Below are 18,324 nucleotides of genomic sequence, written 5' to 3'. Positions count from 1 at the left end.
CATCATAAGTAACTTTTCTGCCCAAATATCAAAACTCATATACTGCTTTAAATGCTTCATTGCCCAATCTAACTCCCTCAACATCACCAGATGTAATTCCACTACATTCCATTATCCACTTTTTGCTTTTGTTGATGTTCAACTTAATCTCATACACTCCTTTCAAGACAATGTCCTTTCAGTTCAACTGCTCTTCCAGCTCCTTTGCTGTCTCCGACAGAATTATAATGTCATCGGCCAACCTCAAACTTTTTATTTCTTCTCTGTAAATTTAAATTCCTACTCAAAATTTTTATTTTGTTTCCTTCACTGCTTGCTCAATATGCAGATTGAATAACATCGGGGATAGGCTGCAACCCTCCCTTCCCAGCCACTGCTTGCCTTTCATGCCCCTCGACTCTTATAACTGTCTTGTGGTTTCTGTAAAAATTGTAAACACTCTTTCGCTCCCGGTATTTTACACCTGCCACCTTCAGAATTTGAACTGAAGTACTCCAGTCAACATTGTCAAAAACTTTCTCTAGGTCTGCAAATGTTAGAAACGTAGGTTTGTCTCTCCTTAAGCTATCTTCCGAGATAAATCGTAGAGTCAGTAATGCCCACGTGTTCCAACATTTCTACGGAATCCAAACTGATCTTCCCTGAGATAGTCTTCTGCCAGTTTTTCCATTTTCTGTAAAGAATTCTTGTTAATACTTTGCGGTTCTAGGCGCTTCAGTCTGGAACCGCGCGACCGCTACGGTCGCAGGTTCGAATCCTGCTTCGGGCGTGGATGTGTGTGATGTTCTTAGCTTAATTATGTTTAAGTAGTTCTAAGTTCTAGGGGACTAATCACCTCAGATGTTAGGTCCCATTGTGCTCAGAGCCATTTAGCCAATACTTTGCAGTCGTGAGTTATTAAACTGATAGTTTGGTAATTTCCAAATCTGTCAACACCTGCTTTCTTTGGGACTGGAATTATCATATTCTTCTTGAAGTCTGAGGGTACTTCACCTGTCTCATACATCTTGCTCACCAGATAGTAGAGTTTTTCCAGGGCCCGCTCTCCTAGGGCTATCAGTTGTTCTAACTGAATTTTGTCTATTCCCGTGGCCTTGTTTCGACTTATGTCTTTCAGTGCTCTGTCAAATTCTTCAGGCAATATCATATCTCCCATTTCATCTTCATCTAGCATCTCTTCCATTTCCGTAATATTTCCCTCAAGTACCTCGCCGTTGTGTAGACCTTCTATATGCTCATTCCACCTTTCCACTTTCCTTTCTTTGCTTAGAACTAGTTTTCTGTCTGAGCTCTTGATATTGATAAAACGGGTTCTCTTTCATCCAAAGGTGTCTTTAATTTTCCTGTAGTCAGTATCTATCTTACCCGTAGTGATATATGCCTCTACGTCCTTACATTAGCCCACTAGCCATCCCTGCTTAGCCATTTAGTACTTCCAGTTGAATTTTTGAGATGTCTGTATTCCTTTTTGCCTGCTTCATTTACTGCAATTTTATATTTTCTCCTTTCATCAATTAAATCCAATATCTCCTCTATTACTCAAGGATCTCTCCTAGCACTCGTCTTTTTACTTACTTGACCCTCTGCTACCTTCACTATTTCATCTCTCGACGCTACCCATTCTTTTTCTACTGTATTTCTTTTCCCCGTTTTTGTGAATCGTTCCCTAATGCTCTCTCTGAAACTGTCTATAAGATCCGGTTCTGTCAGTTCATCCAGGACGCATCTATTTAAATTTCTACCTTTTTCCAGTTCCTTCAGTTTTAATCTACAGTTCATAACCAATACATTGTGGTCAGAGTCCGCATGTGGCCCTGCAAATGTCTTACAGTTTAAAACCTGTTCCTAAATCTCTGTCTTGCCATTATGTAATCTACTGGAAACCTTCCAGTGTCTCCAGGCTTCTTCCACGTATACAACCTTCTTTCATGATTCTTAAATCAAGTGTTAGCTATGATTAAGTTATTCTCTGTGCAAAATTCTACAACTCGGTCTTCTCTTTCATTGCTTACCACCATTGCATATTCACCTACTACTTTTCCTTCTCTTTCTTTTCCTTCTATCGAATTCCAGTCCCACATGACTATTAAATTTTCGTCTTCCTTCACTATCTGAATAATTTCTTTTATCTCACCATACATTTCTTCTATCTCTTCGACATCTGCGGAGCTAGTTCGCATATAAATTTGTATTACTGTGGTAGGCTTGGGCTTCGTGTCTACCTTTGTTACAATAGTGCTGTTCATAGTGGCTTACACACGCTCCCATATTTTTATTCATTATTAAACCTGCTCCTGCATTACCCCTATTTTATTTTGTATTTATAACCCTGTGTTCACCTGACCAGAAGTCTTGTTCCTCCTGCCACCGAACGTCACTAATTCCCACTATATCTAACATTAACCTATCCATTTCCCTTTTTAAATTGTCTAACCTACCTACCCGGTTAAGGGACCTGACATTTCACGCTAATATCCGGAGAATGCTAGTTTTGTTTCTCCTGATACAACGTCCTCCTGAGTAGCTCCACCCGGAGATAGGAATTTTACCCAAGAGGACGCCATCATCATTTAACCATACAGTAAAGCTGCGTGCGCTCTTGAAATATTACGGCTGTAGTTTCCCCTTGCTTTCAGCCGGTCGCAGTACCAGCACAGCAAGGCCGTTTTGGTTAATGTTACAAGGCAAGATCAGTCAATCATCCAGACTGTTGCCCCTGCAACTACTGAAAAGGCTGCTGCCCCTCTTCAGGAACCACACGTTTGTCTGGCCTTTCAACACAACACACACCCCTCCATTGTGGTTGCACCTAAGGTATGCCAAACCTCCCCACCAACGGCTATATCCACGGTTCATTGGGGGGGGGGGGGGGGGGGGGGAAGAGATAAGGTGAGCTATAAGAAAGACATTTTACACTCTGCTGCAGTAATAATTTACTTTACTTTTATACTAATATGGAAAATATTAATGAAATATTGTACAACGCTTAAGATAGTTTTGTCATGACGTAAGTCGTTTTATACTAACAAGGGCTGTTTGATCTTTACAGTTACCAAACTGCAGGCTGACAGGGTGTACATATCATCATTCTGAAACGTAATAGCCGCCCGCTGTCGCCGAGCGGTTCTGTCACGGTTGCAGGTTCGAATCCTGCCTCGAGCATGGATGTATGATGTCCTCAGGTTAGTTAGGTTTAAATAGTTCTAAGTCTAGGGGACTGATGACCTCATGTGTTAAGTCCCATAGTGCTTAGAACCATCTGAACTATTTTTGAAACGTAATGATGTAACTTGATTATTGAAGTCGCAGTCAGTAAGTTGGTAATAGCGCTTTACATTACAATTATAATGAGATTTAGTTTGAATATTTCCATACAGAGTTTTGTAATGAAATGTAATTTGTTATGTATAAAAAATTTTTTAAGGTGAGAGCTTTCAGGTGCCATGGTCGCTGATAGATCCCTGTACAGTTTATATCATAGAATGACCATTATGCAACAGGTAAAGTGATATTTCTTCAGCGATGTACAGGAGTTTGGGGAATGACTTTTCCTGCCTACGCCCCTTCCATCGTCCCTTGGGTACTCCTGACCTCACGCACTAATTTTGCTGTCGACGTATTGGGGAGTCATATTTCACGTAAGAGTCAGTTAAATCACGTCAACTTTCACCGAAGTGTCGTCTCTGGGCTAATATCCGTTAACATGTCGCCACAGAACACAACGTTTTGAACAACCATGATAACGTAGCTTGATAGTAGGGCTGCGGACACTGATAGATAACTGTCACGTCATTTTAGCAATTTCTGATGGCTCTTACAACAAACACGAAACACATCTACAAAAAAGTCGTACCTCTAGATATATCCTTACAAATTTTAGGACACTGGATTAAATGGTTCAAATGGCTCTGAGCACTATGCGACTTAACTTCTGAGGTCATCAGTCGCCTAGAACTTAGAACTAATTAAACCTAACTAACCTAAGGACAACACACACATCCATGCCCGAGGCAGGATTCGTACCTGCGACCGTAGCGGTCGCTCGACTCCAGACTGTAGCGCCTAGAACCGTACGGCCACTCCGGTCGGCCACACGGGATTAGTTAGTAATTTTTATATACTTATTGATTCGTTTAACATCCAAAATTAGCACTATGAGACCCTCTCTTATATCGAACCAGATATCCTTCCTACTTTACAACAGAAAAAAAACTGCTATGGTCATCAGTCCCTAAGTTTACACACTACTTAACCTCAATTATCCTAAGCACAAACACACACACACCCATGCCCGAGGGAGGACTCGAACCTGCGCCTGGACCAGCCGCCCAGTCCATGACTGCAGCGCCTTAGACGCTCAGCTAATCCTGCGCGGCTTTGCAACCGCGAATCGGTATGGCGATCAGCAAAATCGGCATTAGTTTTGAGACAATTATACTTCCGATGGACCGGGTTGATGATACCAATTTGGAAAAACACCGTGTCCTACTGCGTGAAGATGGCCAGGAGTCTTCGGCACTTCAGTGCCTTTTTGAAGGGACCGTAGACGTGATAACTGCACGGGCAGAGACCAGCAGTACAGGGCGAGTGCTCGAGCGTCTCCAACTTGGGTCGGCGTAACTTCTGCGTTAGGACAGTTGCAGTACGGGTAGTGCGTTGTCATGAAGCAGGAGCAAAGAACTTGGCGCACCATCCCACAGTGGTGTTTTCGGCAGCTAAGAAAAGAGTAACAGCACTTTGGTCTTGTTTGGATGCATTTGGTAATAATGTTGTCATAGTTCACGCTTCCGCATTTACGCACACATGGGATGACACGAATACCACAAAATTCCTTGCATACACATCTGTGCTTATGTACCCGCATAAGAAACGTGCTCCGTTGAGTATACGCTGCAAACAACGCCTCAAACGGAAACTTTTTTATCGCAACTTATACACTACAATAAGCATATTGTAAATTATATTTAATGTAGAATACAACATTTGAAAACTCTGTAGGACAGAAAAATCACACAGTTTACACGCATTCGTGAGACAGACAACAATAAATACAAAGTACAAGAAGGAGATTTGTAGTATGTGCTTGGAGTAACGGACATGAGGGATGGGTGGGAAAAGCGGGAGGAGGAGGAACGTGATGGAAGACGGTTAATGGGAATAGCGGAAATGAAAGATAGGTGACTGAATGAGAAATGAAAGGAGAAAAATGTTACGTGTGAAAAGATTGGAGTCCTTACTTTAATATTTAACATAGGAAAATTGAGCCTGATAACTGAAATTCTGGGAGACGTTATTGGGGTAAGAGAACGAAGTACTTCAGCTTCTACTAAAATGCTGCAGGGAACTGAATTCTGGACAGAGAGCGAGGTGGTTTGTTCCAGATGCAGACAGCAGCCACAGAGGAGAGGTTAGCGAATGCTTTTGCTCTATAGAAGGATAGACTGTATACCAATCAGGTTCCCTTAGGAGTATGCTGATGAATTAGCTCCATACTTAACAATCATATACAATCGATCGCTGGACGAAAGATCCGTACCCAAAGACTGGAAATTTGCACAGGTCACACCAGTATTCAAGAAAGGTAGTCGGAGTAATCCACTTAATTAAAGGCCCATATAATTAACGTTGATTAACAGCAGCATTCTGGAACATATATTGTGTTCGAACATAATGAATTGGTTCAAATGGCTCTGAGCACTAAGCGACTTAACTTTTGAGGTCATCAGTCCCCTAGAACTTAGAGCTACTTAAACTAACATAAGGACATCACACACATCCACGCCCGAGGCATTATTCGAACCTGCGACTGTAGCGGTCGCGCGGTTCCAGACTGAAGCGCCTAGAACCGCTCGGCCACGTCGGCCGGCCCGTAATGAGTTACCTCGAAGATAACGGTCTATTGACACACAGTCAACATGGGTTTAGAAAACATCGTTCCTGTGAAACACAACTAGCTCTTTATTCACATGAAGTGCTGTGTACTATTGACAAAGGATTTCAGATCGATTCCGTATTCCTGAATTTCCGGAAGGCTTTTGACACTGTTCCACACAAGCGGCTCGTAGTGAAATTGCGTGCTTGTGGAATATCGTCTCTGTTATGTGACTGGATCTGTGATTTCCTGTCAGAGAGGTCACAGTTCGTTGTAGCTGATGGAAAGTTATCGAGCTAAGCAGAAGTGATTTCTGCCGTTCCCCAAGGTAGTATTATAGACCCTATGCTGTTCCTTATCCATGTAAACGATTTGGGAGACAATGTGAGCTGCCGTCTTCCGTTTTTGCAGATGACGCTGTCGTTTATCGACTAATAAAGTCATCAGAAGATCAAAACAAACTTCAAAACTATTTAGAAGAAATATCGGAATGGTGCGAAAAGTGGCAGTTGACCTTAAATAACGAAAAGTGTGAGGTCATCCACATGAGTGCTAAAAGGAACTCGTTAAACTTCCGTTACACGATAAATCAGTATAACCTAAAAGCCGTAAATTCAACCAAATACCTAGGTATTACAATTACGAACAATTTGAATTGGAAGGAATACACAGAAAATATTGTGGGGAAGGCTAACCAAAGACTGCGTTTTATTGGCAGGACACTTAGAAAATGTAACAGACCTACTGAGAAGACTGCCTACACTACGCTTGTCCGTCCTCTTTTAGAATACTGCTGCGCGGTGTGGGATCCTTACCAAATAGGACTGACAGAGTGCATCGAAAAAGTTCAAAGAAGGGCAGCACGTTTTGCATTATCGCGAAATGTGGGAGAGTGTGTCACAGAAATGATACAGGATTTGAGATGGACATCATTAACAGAAATGCGTTTTTCGTTGCGACGGAATCTTCTCACGATATTCCAATCACCAACTTTCTCCTCCGAATTCGATAATATTTTGTTGACAAAGACTTACATAGGGAGGAACGATCACCAAGATAAAATAAGGGAAATCAGAGCTCGGACTGCAAGATACAGGTGTCCATTGTTCCCGCGCGCTATACGAGATTGGAATAATAGAGAATTGTGAAGGTGGTTCGATGAACCCTCTGCCAGGCACTTATATGAGATTTGCAGGTTATCCGTGTAGATGTAGATGTAGATGAAGGGCACAACTAGGATACTACAGAGGGTCTCGCTCCGCAGAGTCATCAGGCGAATTCTGCCTGGTGTTTCGGCATATATTTACAATTCCATTTTTGCAACTTGTAATTGGGATCAGCATAAACAAGTACTGGCTGGTCATCATGTCTTTCTTGCGCTGCCCACCAACGACTACATGCGTCTGTTTGTTTCCTTATACAGTATTATTGTTAAGGCGTAACGTTACAAGTGGATTCAATAAAGCGTACCCGAATTAGTCTAATGCGATATTCGTTTTATCGATATGCATTGCGTGGAACAGTGAAACACTGTGGAAAACTGCTGGCACTCCGCTGTGCCGCACACTGACCGCTGCCGCCACGCAGCCACACTGCTCAGTCCCTGCTGCAGTACCGGTAATGCACAGTGTTCCACTCTTCCGCGTAGCACACTGAGGTGATAAAAGTCAAGGGGTACCTGCTAATACCGTGTCAGGCACATTTTGCCTTCTGCAGCGCAGCAGTTCGTCGTGGCATAGACTCAACAAGTAGTTGGAAATTCCCTGCAGAAATATTCATCCATGTTGCCTCTATAGCCGTCCATAAGTGCGCAAGTGTTGACCGTGCAAGATTTTCAGGACGACCTGATCTGCCCATTATGTCCCATAACTGGTCGAGGAGATTCATGACGGTCGATTTGGATGGCCAGATCAATCCTCGAATTGGCGAACAATCTTGGTCTGATGATATGGCGCATTTTCATCCATCAAAATTCCATCTATGTTTGGGAACATGAAATCCATGAATGGTTGCAAGTGGTCTCCAAGTAGCCGAACATAACCATTTCCAATCAATGATCATTTCAGCTGAATCAGAGGGCCCACTCCATTCCATACAGACGCAACCGACGCCATTATGAACCAACACGATCTAGCACGGTGCCTTTTTGACAACTTCGGTCCATGGCTTCGTGGTGTCTGCGCCACAATCGGACCCTCCCATCAGTTCTTACCAACTGAAGTCGGAACACGTCCCCCCTAGCCACACGGTTTACCAGTTATCTAGGCTCCAACCGACATGGCCACGAGCCCAGGACAAGTACTAAAAGCGATGTCGTGTTGTTAGGAAAAGGCACTCGCGTCGAACGTCTGCTGCCATAGTCCATTAAAGCCAAATTTCGCCTCACTTGCCTAGAGGATACGTTCACCGTACGTCCTACATGGATCCCTGCGGTTATTTCACCAAGTTTTGTTGTCTGTTAGAATTGACAACTCTATGCAAACGCCACTGTTGTCGGTCGTTACGTGAGGGCCGTCGCTCACCGCATTGTCCGTGGTGAGAGGTAATGCCTCAAGTTTTGTATTCTCGGCACAGTATTGACACTGAGGATCTCCGAACACTGAATTGCCTAACGATTTCCGCAGTAGACTGTCCCATACTTCCAGTAAAACTAATATTCCACATTCAATGCCTGGTAATGACTAGAGTAGATTTCCCCACCATGTTATAGTTCTGGATGGAGATTTTAATTTGCCGGATATAGACTGGGAGACTCAAACGTTCATAACGGGTGGCAGGGACAAAGAATCCAGTGAAAGTGCTTTATCTGAAAACTACCTTGAGCAGTTAAACAGAGAACCGACTCGTGGCGATAACATATTAGACCTTCTGGTGACAAACAGCCCCGAACTATTTGAAACAGTTAACGCAGAACAGCGAATCAGCGATCACAAAGTGGTTACTGCATCGATGATTTCAGCCGTAAATAGAAATATAAAAAAAGGTAGGAAGATTTTTCTGTTTAGCAAATGTGACAAAAAGCGGATTACAGAGTATCTCACGCCTCAACACAAAAGTTTTGTCTCAAGTACAGATAGTGTTGAGGATCAGTGGACAAAGTTCACAACCATCGTACAATGTGCGTTAGATGAGTATGTGCCAAGCAAGATCGTGAGAGATGGAAAAGAGCCACCGTGGTACAGCAATCGAGTTAGAAAACTGCTGCGGAAGCAAAGGGAACTTCACAGCAAACATAAACATAGCCAAACCCTCGCAGACAAACAAAAATTCCGCGAAGCGGAATGCAGTGTGAGGAGGGCTATGCGAGAGGTGTTCAATGAATTCGAAAGTAAAGTTCTATGTACTGACTTGGCAGAAAATCCTAAGAAATTTTGGTCTTATGTCAAAGCGGTAGGTGGATCAAAACAAAATGTCCAGACACTCTATGACCAAAATAGTACTGAAACAGAGGATGACAGACTAAAGGCCGAAATACTAAATGTCTTTTTCCAAAGCTGTCTCACAGAGGAAGACTGCACTGTATATCCCTCTCTAGATTGTCGCACAGATGACAAAGTGGTAAATATCGAAATAGACGACAGAGGGATAGAGAAACAATTAAAATCGCTCAAAAGAGGAAAGGCCACTGGACCTGATGGGATACCAGTTCGATTTTACACAGAGTACGCGAAGGAATTTGCCCCCCCCCCCCCCCCCCCCGTTTCTTGCAGCGGTGTACCGTAGGTCTCTAGAAGAGCGTAGCGTTCCAAAGGATTGGGAAAGGGCACAGGTCATCCCCGTTTTCAAGAAGGGACGTCGAACTGATGTGCAGAACTATAGACCTATATCTTTAACGTCGATCAGTTGTAGAATTTTGGAACACGTATTATGTTCGAGTATAATGACTTTCCTGGAGACTAGAAATCTACTCTGTAGGAATCAGCATGGGTTTCGAAAACGACGGTCGTGTGAAACCCAGCTCGCGCTATTCGTCCACGAGACTCAGAGGGCCATAGACACGGGTTCACAGGTAGATGCCATGTTTCTTGACTTCCACAAGGCGTTCGATACAGTTCCCCACAGTCGTTTGATGAACAAAGTAAGAGCACATGGACTATCAGACCAATTGTGTGATTAGATTGAAGAGTTCCTAGATAACAGAACGCAGCATGTCATTCTCAATGGAAAGAAGTCTTCCGAAGTAAGATTGATTTCAGGTGTGCCGCAGGGGAGTGTCATAGGACCGTCGCTATTCACAATATACATAAATGACCTTGTGGATGACATCGGAAGTTTGCTGAGGCTTTTTGCAGATGATGCTGTGATGTATCGAGAGGTTGTAACAATGGAAAATTGTACTGAAATGCAAGAGGATCTGCAGCGAATTGACGCATGGTGCAGGGAATGGCAATTCAATCTCAATGTAGAAAAGTCGAATGTGCTGCGAATACATAGAAAGACAGATCCCTTATCATTTAGCTACAAAATAGCTGGTCAGCAACTGGAAGGAGTTAATTCCATAAACTATCCGGGAGTACGCATTAGGAGTGATTTAAAATGGAATGATCATATAAAATTGATCGTCGGTGAAGCCGATGCCAGACTGAGATTCATTGGAAGAATACTAAGAAAATGCAATCCGAAAACAAAGGAAGTAGGTTACAGTACGCTTGTTCGCCCACTGCTTGAATACTGCTCAGCAGTGTGGGATCCGTACCAGATAGGGTTGATAGAAGAGATAGAGAGGATCCGACGGAGAGCAGCGCGCTTCGTTACAGGATCATTTAGTAACCGCGAAAGCGTTACGGAGATGATAGATAAACTCGTGTGGAAGGCTCTGCAGTAGAGACGCTCAGTAGCTCGGTACGGGCATTTGTTAAAGTTTCGAGAACATACCTTCACCGAAGAGTCAAGCAGTATATCGCTCTCTCCTACGTACATCTCGCGAAGAGACCATGAGGATAAAATCAGAGAGATCAGAGCCCACACAGAAGCGTACCGACAATCCTTCTTTCCACGAACAATACGAGACTGGAATAGAAGGGAGAACCGATAGAGGTACTCAGGGTACACTCCGCCACACACCGTCAGGTGGCTTGCGGAGTATGGATGTAGATTTAGATGTAGATGTAGATGTAATTCCCATCGTGGGGCCATAATCACATCGGCAACCTTTCCACATGGGTCATCCGGGTACAGATGAGAACTGCGCCAATGCACTGCGCTTTTATGCCTCATGCGCGCCAGACTACCACCATCTGTATATGTGCATATCGCTGTCATCTCAGTGAAGATACCGCTAAAACGAATATCGCACTAGACTCATTTGGGACCGCTCTATCGCAATGGGAGGTAACATTATGCTTTAAAAATAATTTTTTATCGCGAAGCAAATCGACGCTTTTAGATTTTGGTGGGCGTCCCATGAAGGACGTGGCGACCGACAATTGTTTGTGCTCACCCCAGCTGAAAATTACAGAAATGGACTTGCAAATGTCAGCCGAAACACCAGAGAAAATGCGCCTGGCGACTCTTAGGAGCGACACCCGTTGTAAGTAAGACAATGTGTTTCAATTATGGCGAACAGACAGGTATCCGAAGACTGTTGCTAGATACTGCGGTTCAGGCGTTGTGACGAGTGGCAATTTTAAATTTGGTACCATCGACACAATGAACTGCACTCCTCCATTTCCGTTGTGGTGGTACAATGGGTCTCTTTTTCTCCTTTCAGAACGTTCACAGAATTATTGACCTGAAAGATATAACTTTAAGGGGGCGTACTAGGTGTCTTCATATTGGCCTATGTCCGTGTAAGAAGACGTCATTTGTAACAGCAACGACATCAAGTGTAAAAACTAGTTCCTTTTACTCGTTTAGATGAGGGGTGTGAGCGGTGGCTTGGCTGTTATGATCAAGGATTCTGTGGGTCCTACCCTTTCAGCTCTCGAGATTCTGGAGAGTTAGGGTGTTTTAATTACGTTATAGTGACTCTTATATTACGTCACCAGACAACTCACCCTATGTGAGCACCAGCTGTTGATGCAGAGAAATGCAAAGTCATGCAACTGACGAAGCGTAAAGGAATGGCACCCTTTGACTACAGAATTCTTGAGTCTTGACAAGTCACACATGAGGCACTAATATTTTGAAGTAACAATTTGGGAATCTATATGGGTTGGTTGAGATATGCAAGTGAGCGCCAGGATAGGTGGAGGATTTGAGGGAAATCACAATGCGTATTTAATCCACAAATGATGCATTGAGTGATGGGTGCGTGTCCTACGAAAGAAGAGCGTCAGCACTGGCGGTACAAACCGTGCACCCACCCTTATCTGAGCTCACCTTGGCTGGAAGACCTGGATCGTATTGCGATATGGGGGTCTTGCTCTAATTGTGGGCCTTTAACTGATGGAAGAATGATAAAAGAAAATATTTCACTGTGTTAAATTTGAGTACAAAAAATTTTAGGTGGCCCCTAAAGAGCCACAGTAACAACATCATTTGATTAACTGGCCTTTCGACGAACATTGGCTGTGGCTTCACATTTCAACACAGGTGGTCCCCTGGACAGAATTCCTTTCAGACTGGTACCAGTGTATTAGAAACTAGCACGTCATCATCGCACAGGTAGTCCTATAGAACATTATGGTTTACAACTTACACCAAATGAACGTTGCGAGCTTATAGCTTTCCCCTTGATTCAGAGAAGTTGCAAGTTCAAATGGTTCAAATGGGTCACATCACTACGGGACTTAACATCTGAGGTCATCAGTCCCCTAGAACTTAGAACTACTTAAACCTAACTAACCTAAGGACATCACACACATCCATGTCCGAGGCAGAATTCGAACCTGCGACCGTAGTGGTCGTGCGGTTCCAGTCTGAAGCGCCTAGAACCGCTCGGCCACACCGGCCGGCAAGATACAAGTACACAATTATTTATTTCATTTATACTGTTTGTTAAGCATTAAGAAGCTAAGAGTAGCAGTGACAAACTCTTACTGAAATAAATCGTTGACCTTCCTTGGTACGATGGTGAAAAGACAACAAACCAAATATACTTAATTCGTCATAAAATGATGCATCAGCTCACCTTACTAGCTACATATACCCCAGCTTCAAAACGAATAACTCCAAAGTAAACTACGAAAATAACTTGGAACTAGAGTTATCTAAGAACAGGGCAAGCATAAAAATAACGATCACTTTCATCTGTATGGCTTAAATGAGTTGTGGCAACAACCACACACCAGACTTGGCAACCCATAAATGGGCCGCCGATAAGCCACCTACACATGGAGCCACCACCTACAGCCAGGTAGTAAAATACTGGTGACGCACCATGATGCAAAACCGCAGCATGTCGTAGCACGGGTCTGGGATTCCACATGCCGTGGCACAACGTTGTAGCTCCATACTCAGTTGTGTGATAGCAGGTGTGCTCCTGCCACAACATCGCTGGCCATAGCGAATATGCAGGATGATTCTGCTGCCCTAACTATGATTTTTATGCAGCCCGAAGACCTTCAAATACCACACACATGATTTTCATATTCCCCCTCTCGCTAAGTGCAAACTATTAGTACAACATAAAAAATCAGCAGGACCACCAAAATGAAAGTATCACTCAGCAGTGAAGTGTGCGCTCATGTAAAACTTCCTGGCAGATTAAAACTGTGTGCTCAACTGCGACTCGAACTCGGGACCTTTGCCTTCCGCGGGCAAGTGCTTTACCACTTAAGCTACCCCAGTAAATCTGTGAGGACAGCACGTAAGTCGTGCATGGGTAGCTCAGATGGTAGAGCAACTGCCCCGAAATATAGAGGTCCTGAGTTCGAGTCTCGGTCTGGCACACAGTTTTAATCTGCCAGGAAGTTGAATATCAGTGAAACCTTTTTGTGTGAAATTTAATGTAGTTAAATTTTGTACAGGGATACGTTTTTGTTAGGGGCCATAGTTTTTGCCGAGTAATACAAAAACTGTGGCACCCAGCGAAAACATATCTCAGTACAAAATTAAAATACATCAAATTTCCTAAAGAAAGCTACCATTTTTCTCTATGAGTCTGTGTTTGGTGAGTGAGAGAATATGAAAACCTTGCATGTGATTTTTGAAGGTTCTGCAGGTCCTTCTGACTACAGCTGATACTGTGACCACCTCCTCGCCAGGCCAGACACATACATCTTCATCTGACGTCGGAGTACCTGACCCGCTTTTCATGACTGTTGCCACATTAGCTCGATGACTGCTTGGGATTGTAACATCCCATGTGTTTAGGAGGCTTTTGGGCCATATAGGATTAGTACTGAGTAGAACTGAATTCCCTTGCTTAGCTGGGTGTGAGACAGTGGGTCAAGGCTGCCACACAGTCACTGCAGGCAAACTCAGTTACCGAGGCAGTCAGTGTCTGCCCACTTGCGGGTAATCGCACTGCATCGAAACTTGGACGGCAGTTGCACAAACGGCTTGAATGCAGAAGATGTACCAGTAATGGTGGAGCTTAAGGAAGTCCAAAATATTGGCACATATCTATACAATACTTGTAATTTCAATAATAAATCACAGTTCTATAGTAGAGCAAATCTTAATGTATCCGCGGTCTCACAGAAATGAGGTATACCCAGTGAAAGAATAATATTTTCAATATCTTATAAACTACAAAATTTATTAATCTGTAGTGTCTAATTCTTTTCAGAGTGAAACTTAAAATTAATAACTTCTAAACGCTTCATTCGATTTCAGCAAACTATGTCTCAGGTGACAGCATTGCACTATAGCTATCATCCTTGAAACGCACGTATGTGCATGTATTCTATTTACTGACTTATGACGTTTTTACAGTTTTTTTATTTTGTTTGTTAGGACATCATATTCTCTACAGTAAGACAACAAAAGAAAGCAGTATCATATCTTGCTCTACTTGTGTAGTTATATAATGAATATTTCAATATCATTTGCCAGTACCTTAACTTAAAGTGGTTGATTATGGCCAATAGTAAAAGCCACTGTATTTTAAAAGTGGTCAGTAGCATGTACAAGCTGATGCCACCAATAAATAGAGTGTCGGAAGACTTCCCTGTCAAGCAGACCAGAATTATTCCTTAATAAACACTTAATAACAGTTTACCATCGTTTGACATAAATTTACATGTGCGAGAATTCTGTCTTATGTACCTGTGATGTAACTATTTTTATACTTATTATTCATGGTCCTAGTGGGACAGAATATTATTATCGTCCCAGGTTTTAAACATCGTAATAATACGCTAGTTTAACACAGAGGGTGGTCAAGTTAAGGCAACTCTTTAGAGCTTAAGATTACCGTATATTTTGATGGGGATGTCTTCAGCCAATAAGAAGCAGGCAAAGTCAGAAAGCTACTGGAACGCAGTGCTGACCAGGCGGCTGGACTGAGGACATGCAGTCCCGAGACACGGACGAAGGCAGAATTGCCTGAGGTAATTTATGATATTCAGCCATAAAGACGATAGAATATTATTTTGGCCGCTAGAGTATCTTCACTTTCGAGAGGACTTAAATTTTCCTGAGTTCTCGATGTGTTCCAGTTCGAAAGTTCGATTATTTTCGCTTGATTTACGGAATTAAGAGTGCACAGTTTATGAGTCCCTACTCTTCACCTTGTATTTGCAGGTATGCACTTCACCATACTAAACTCTAAAGCATTTTGAGCTGGCGAATTTTTCGTGTTTTTCTGTCACGGAATACGACTTAATTTTCAATAGTTTTGATGGCGAGTTAGTGTTTGGGGATTCTGTTATCAGCCTTGTAGTGCACTTAATGCGAATTCTTCGTGTTTTGCTATCACGGATTACGACTTAGTTTCCAATAGTCTTTGATGGCAAGTTAGCGTTTGGGGATTCTGTTGTCAGCCTTGTAGTACACTTAATGCTATTTTATTCCTTCTGATTAAAGCTTTTTTGTATTCATAGTGTAACTATTAATCATAAGAATACCTTTCCCCATATTTTCGATATTTTGGTTGATTAAGCCAAAAATTAATCAACATAATCCCCTGGTGTCATCTACACCCATTTCAGACGTTAGAATGAAAACCTATTTTGCAACTATTTATGTAACTTTACTTTTATGGGTCTGATTAGTTTATGAACTAGAAATCGGCCCAATCTATAGATTATTTGACTGTAGCAATACAATTACAAAATATTATTTGCAGCTACACCGAAGAGCCCAAGAAAGTGGTATAGACTTGCATATTCAAATACGCTGCGGTCGGCAACGCCTATATAAGACAACAAGTGTCTAGAGCAATTGTCAGATCGGTTACTGCTGCTACAACGGCAGGTTATTAAGATTTAAGCGACTTTGAGCGTGGTGTAATAGTCGGCGCAAGAGCAATGGGACACAGCATCTCCGAGGTAGCGATGAAGTGGGGATTTTCCCTTGCAACTATTACACGAGCGACACTTTAATATCAGGCATCCGGTTGTAACGCCGGAAATGCATATCCTCGTATTTCCATCTATTGTACTATATTTTTTTTCCTTATTTTGTTACCTGGATATATGACGTTTCTCTGTCTTTGTATATTGTATTTGTTTTACTATTTGTATATATATGCATTTATGTCGATGTATAATTGGTTTGTTGTGTAAAGATTATTTGTATTTTTACGCTGGGTCAGGCCTAGGGAAACTATGCTATCGAACCAATACATCGATAGGTCGTGTGGAGAACCAAAGTGTTTAGGATCTTTGGTAGTGTTAACTCTGCCGCGTGGAGCGCGGGCTGAGCAGGAGGAGTCTGGCTGGGGTGGTGGAGTGGAGCACGTGTGTTGTGTGACGCTCCCGCGAGTTGCCGCACTTTCGGGGTTGGGCAGCATGTAATTGCGCTCGACTTGCTATGATAGTTTCTGACACGGTGTCGCGGACGGGAAGCATTAGCTGGCGCACATCAAGAGCCCGTTTCGTCTGGTGACCGTGTCGAGAAGAAGGCGCGCCAACATCCAGCTTCTGCAACAGCGACGGCCGACTATGAGTGACTGTCGCCACCTCCTCGATCGACGGCTTCAAACCTTCAATCAACCAACAAGGAAGACTGGAAGCACGTAAAGTTTCAGAACTGTATGGCAGACCTCAGCTTTTCAAACTGTTCCATTTTCATAACTAAATTACACCAACGTAGCATGAACCTTTGTTGCTCATTGTCCCAATTGCATTACCAAGCAGGGTCCCTTCCTTTTCCGGAATGAACCCGAGTGTCGTTGAAATTCAAACGCCAGCATCATTCGATTTCACTGCTTTAATTTCAAAGTTCAGTTAAGGTATTCATAGCTGGCTACAATATTTAGATTACACAAGCACAAATTAAGAGTGCGAGTTTTGTTACCGTATTTTAGCTTACCTGTGACTGCAGCTCAGCTTGGTACGTACTAAATTTTACTATTGTTAATTGCTCAGAATCATTTAATTCAAGTTCAAAGTTAAATCTCTTATTTCTAAATTGCGTAGATTCAAGTAGCTTTTGAAATGATTGTTGAGGTAGTCCAAGACTAACCGTATTTTACTGAATTTCGATGTGCTTCAGAAAGAAAGCTTACTATTAACTTCAGTCACTAAATTAACTTTCGATTTTCCGGTTTTATTAATTCTTTTGCTAAATTAAGTCAGAGTGTAGCGAAATTTATTACTTCTGACAAACTTTCAGTTTCCACACTACACGTGTCAACCTTCAGTTGCCACGCTTCTAGTGCTAATTATATGTGTAATAACCTTTCTTTTTCAGTTACTATAGTAAATGTCCTTAGGACTGGCGACCGTAATTTCCCCCAAATCTCAAATATCTAATTACCGCTAGTTAATTGTTAACGTAATGGCCGCACATTTACTTTCTTTATTAACTTTACTCCTTTTCAAAATTAATTTCCACCAGTTTCATTTGCATTTTTCCTTTCATTTAGATGTAACCCTTTCCTCCCTCTTTACCGACAGATTAACTTCGGTGACGATTGCTTTTCCCAAATTTCCATTAGGTACACGCGGTTTAATTTTTCACTGTCATTAAGGTCGATAAGTGAGGGGGAGGTTACACGGTGAAACATAAAATCTCTGACATCGCTGAGGCCAGAAAAAGATCGTGCAAGAACGGGATCAACGACGACTGAAGAGAATCAATTAACGTGACCAAAGCGTAACCCTTCCGCAAACTGGTACAGATTTCAATGCTAAGCCGTCAGCAAGTGTCAGCGTGCGTACCATTCAACGAAACATCATCGATATGGGCTTTCGGTGTCGAAGGGCCACTTGTGTACCCTTGATAACTCCACGACACAAAGTTTTACACCACGCCTGGGCCCATCAACACCGACACTGGACTGTTTATGCCCGTAAACATGTTTCCTGGTCGGACGAGTCTCGTTTCAAATTGTGTCGAGCGGACGGACGTGTGCAGGGAATTGAGACAACCTCATGAATCCATGGACCCTGCATGTCAGC

This window comes from Schistocerca nitens, chromosome 5 (assembly GCF_023898315.1).
Source record: "Schistocerca nitens isolate TAMUIC-IGC-003100 chromosome 5, iqSchNite1.1, whole genome shotgun sequence".
Classification (NCBI taxonomy): domain Eukaryota; kingdom Metazoa; phylum Arthropoda; class Insecta; order Orthoptera; family Acrididae; genus Schistocerca; species Schistocerca nitens.
Note: the sequence above shows the minus strand (reverse complement) of the source record.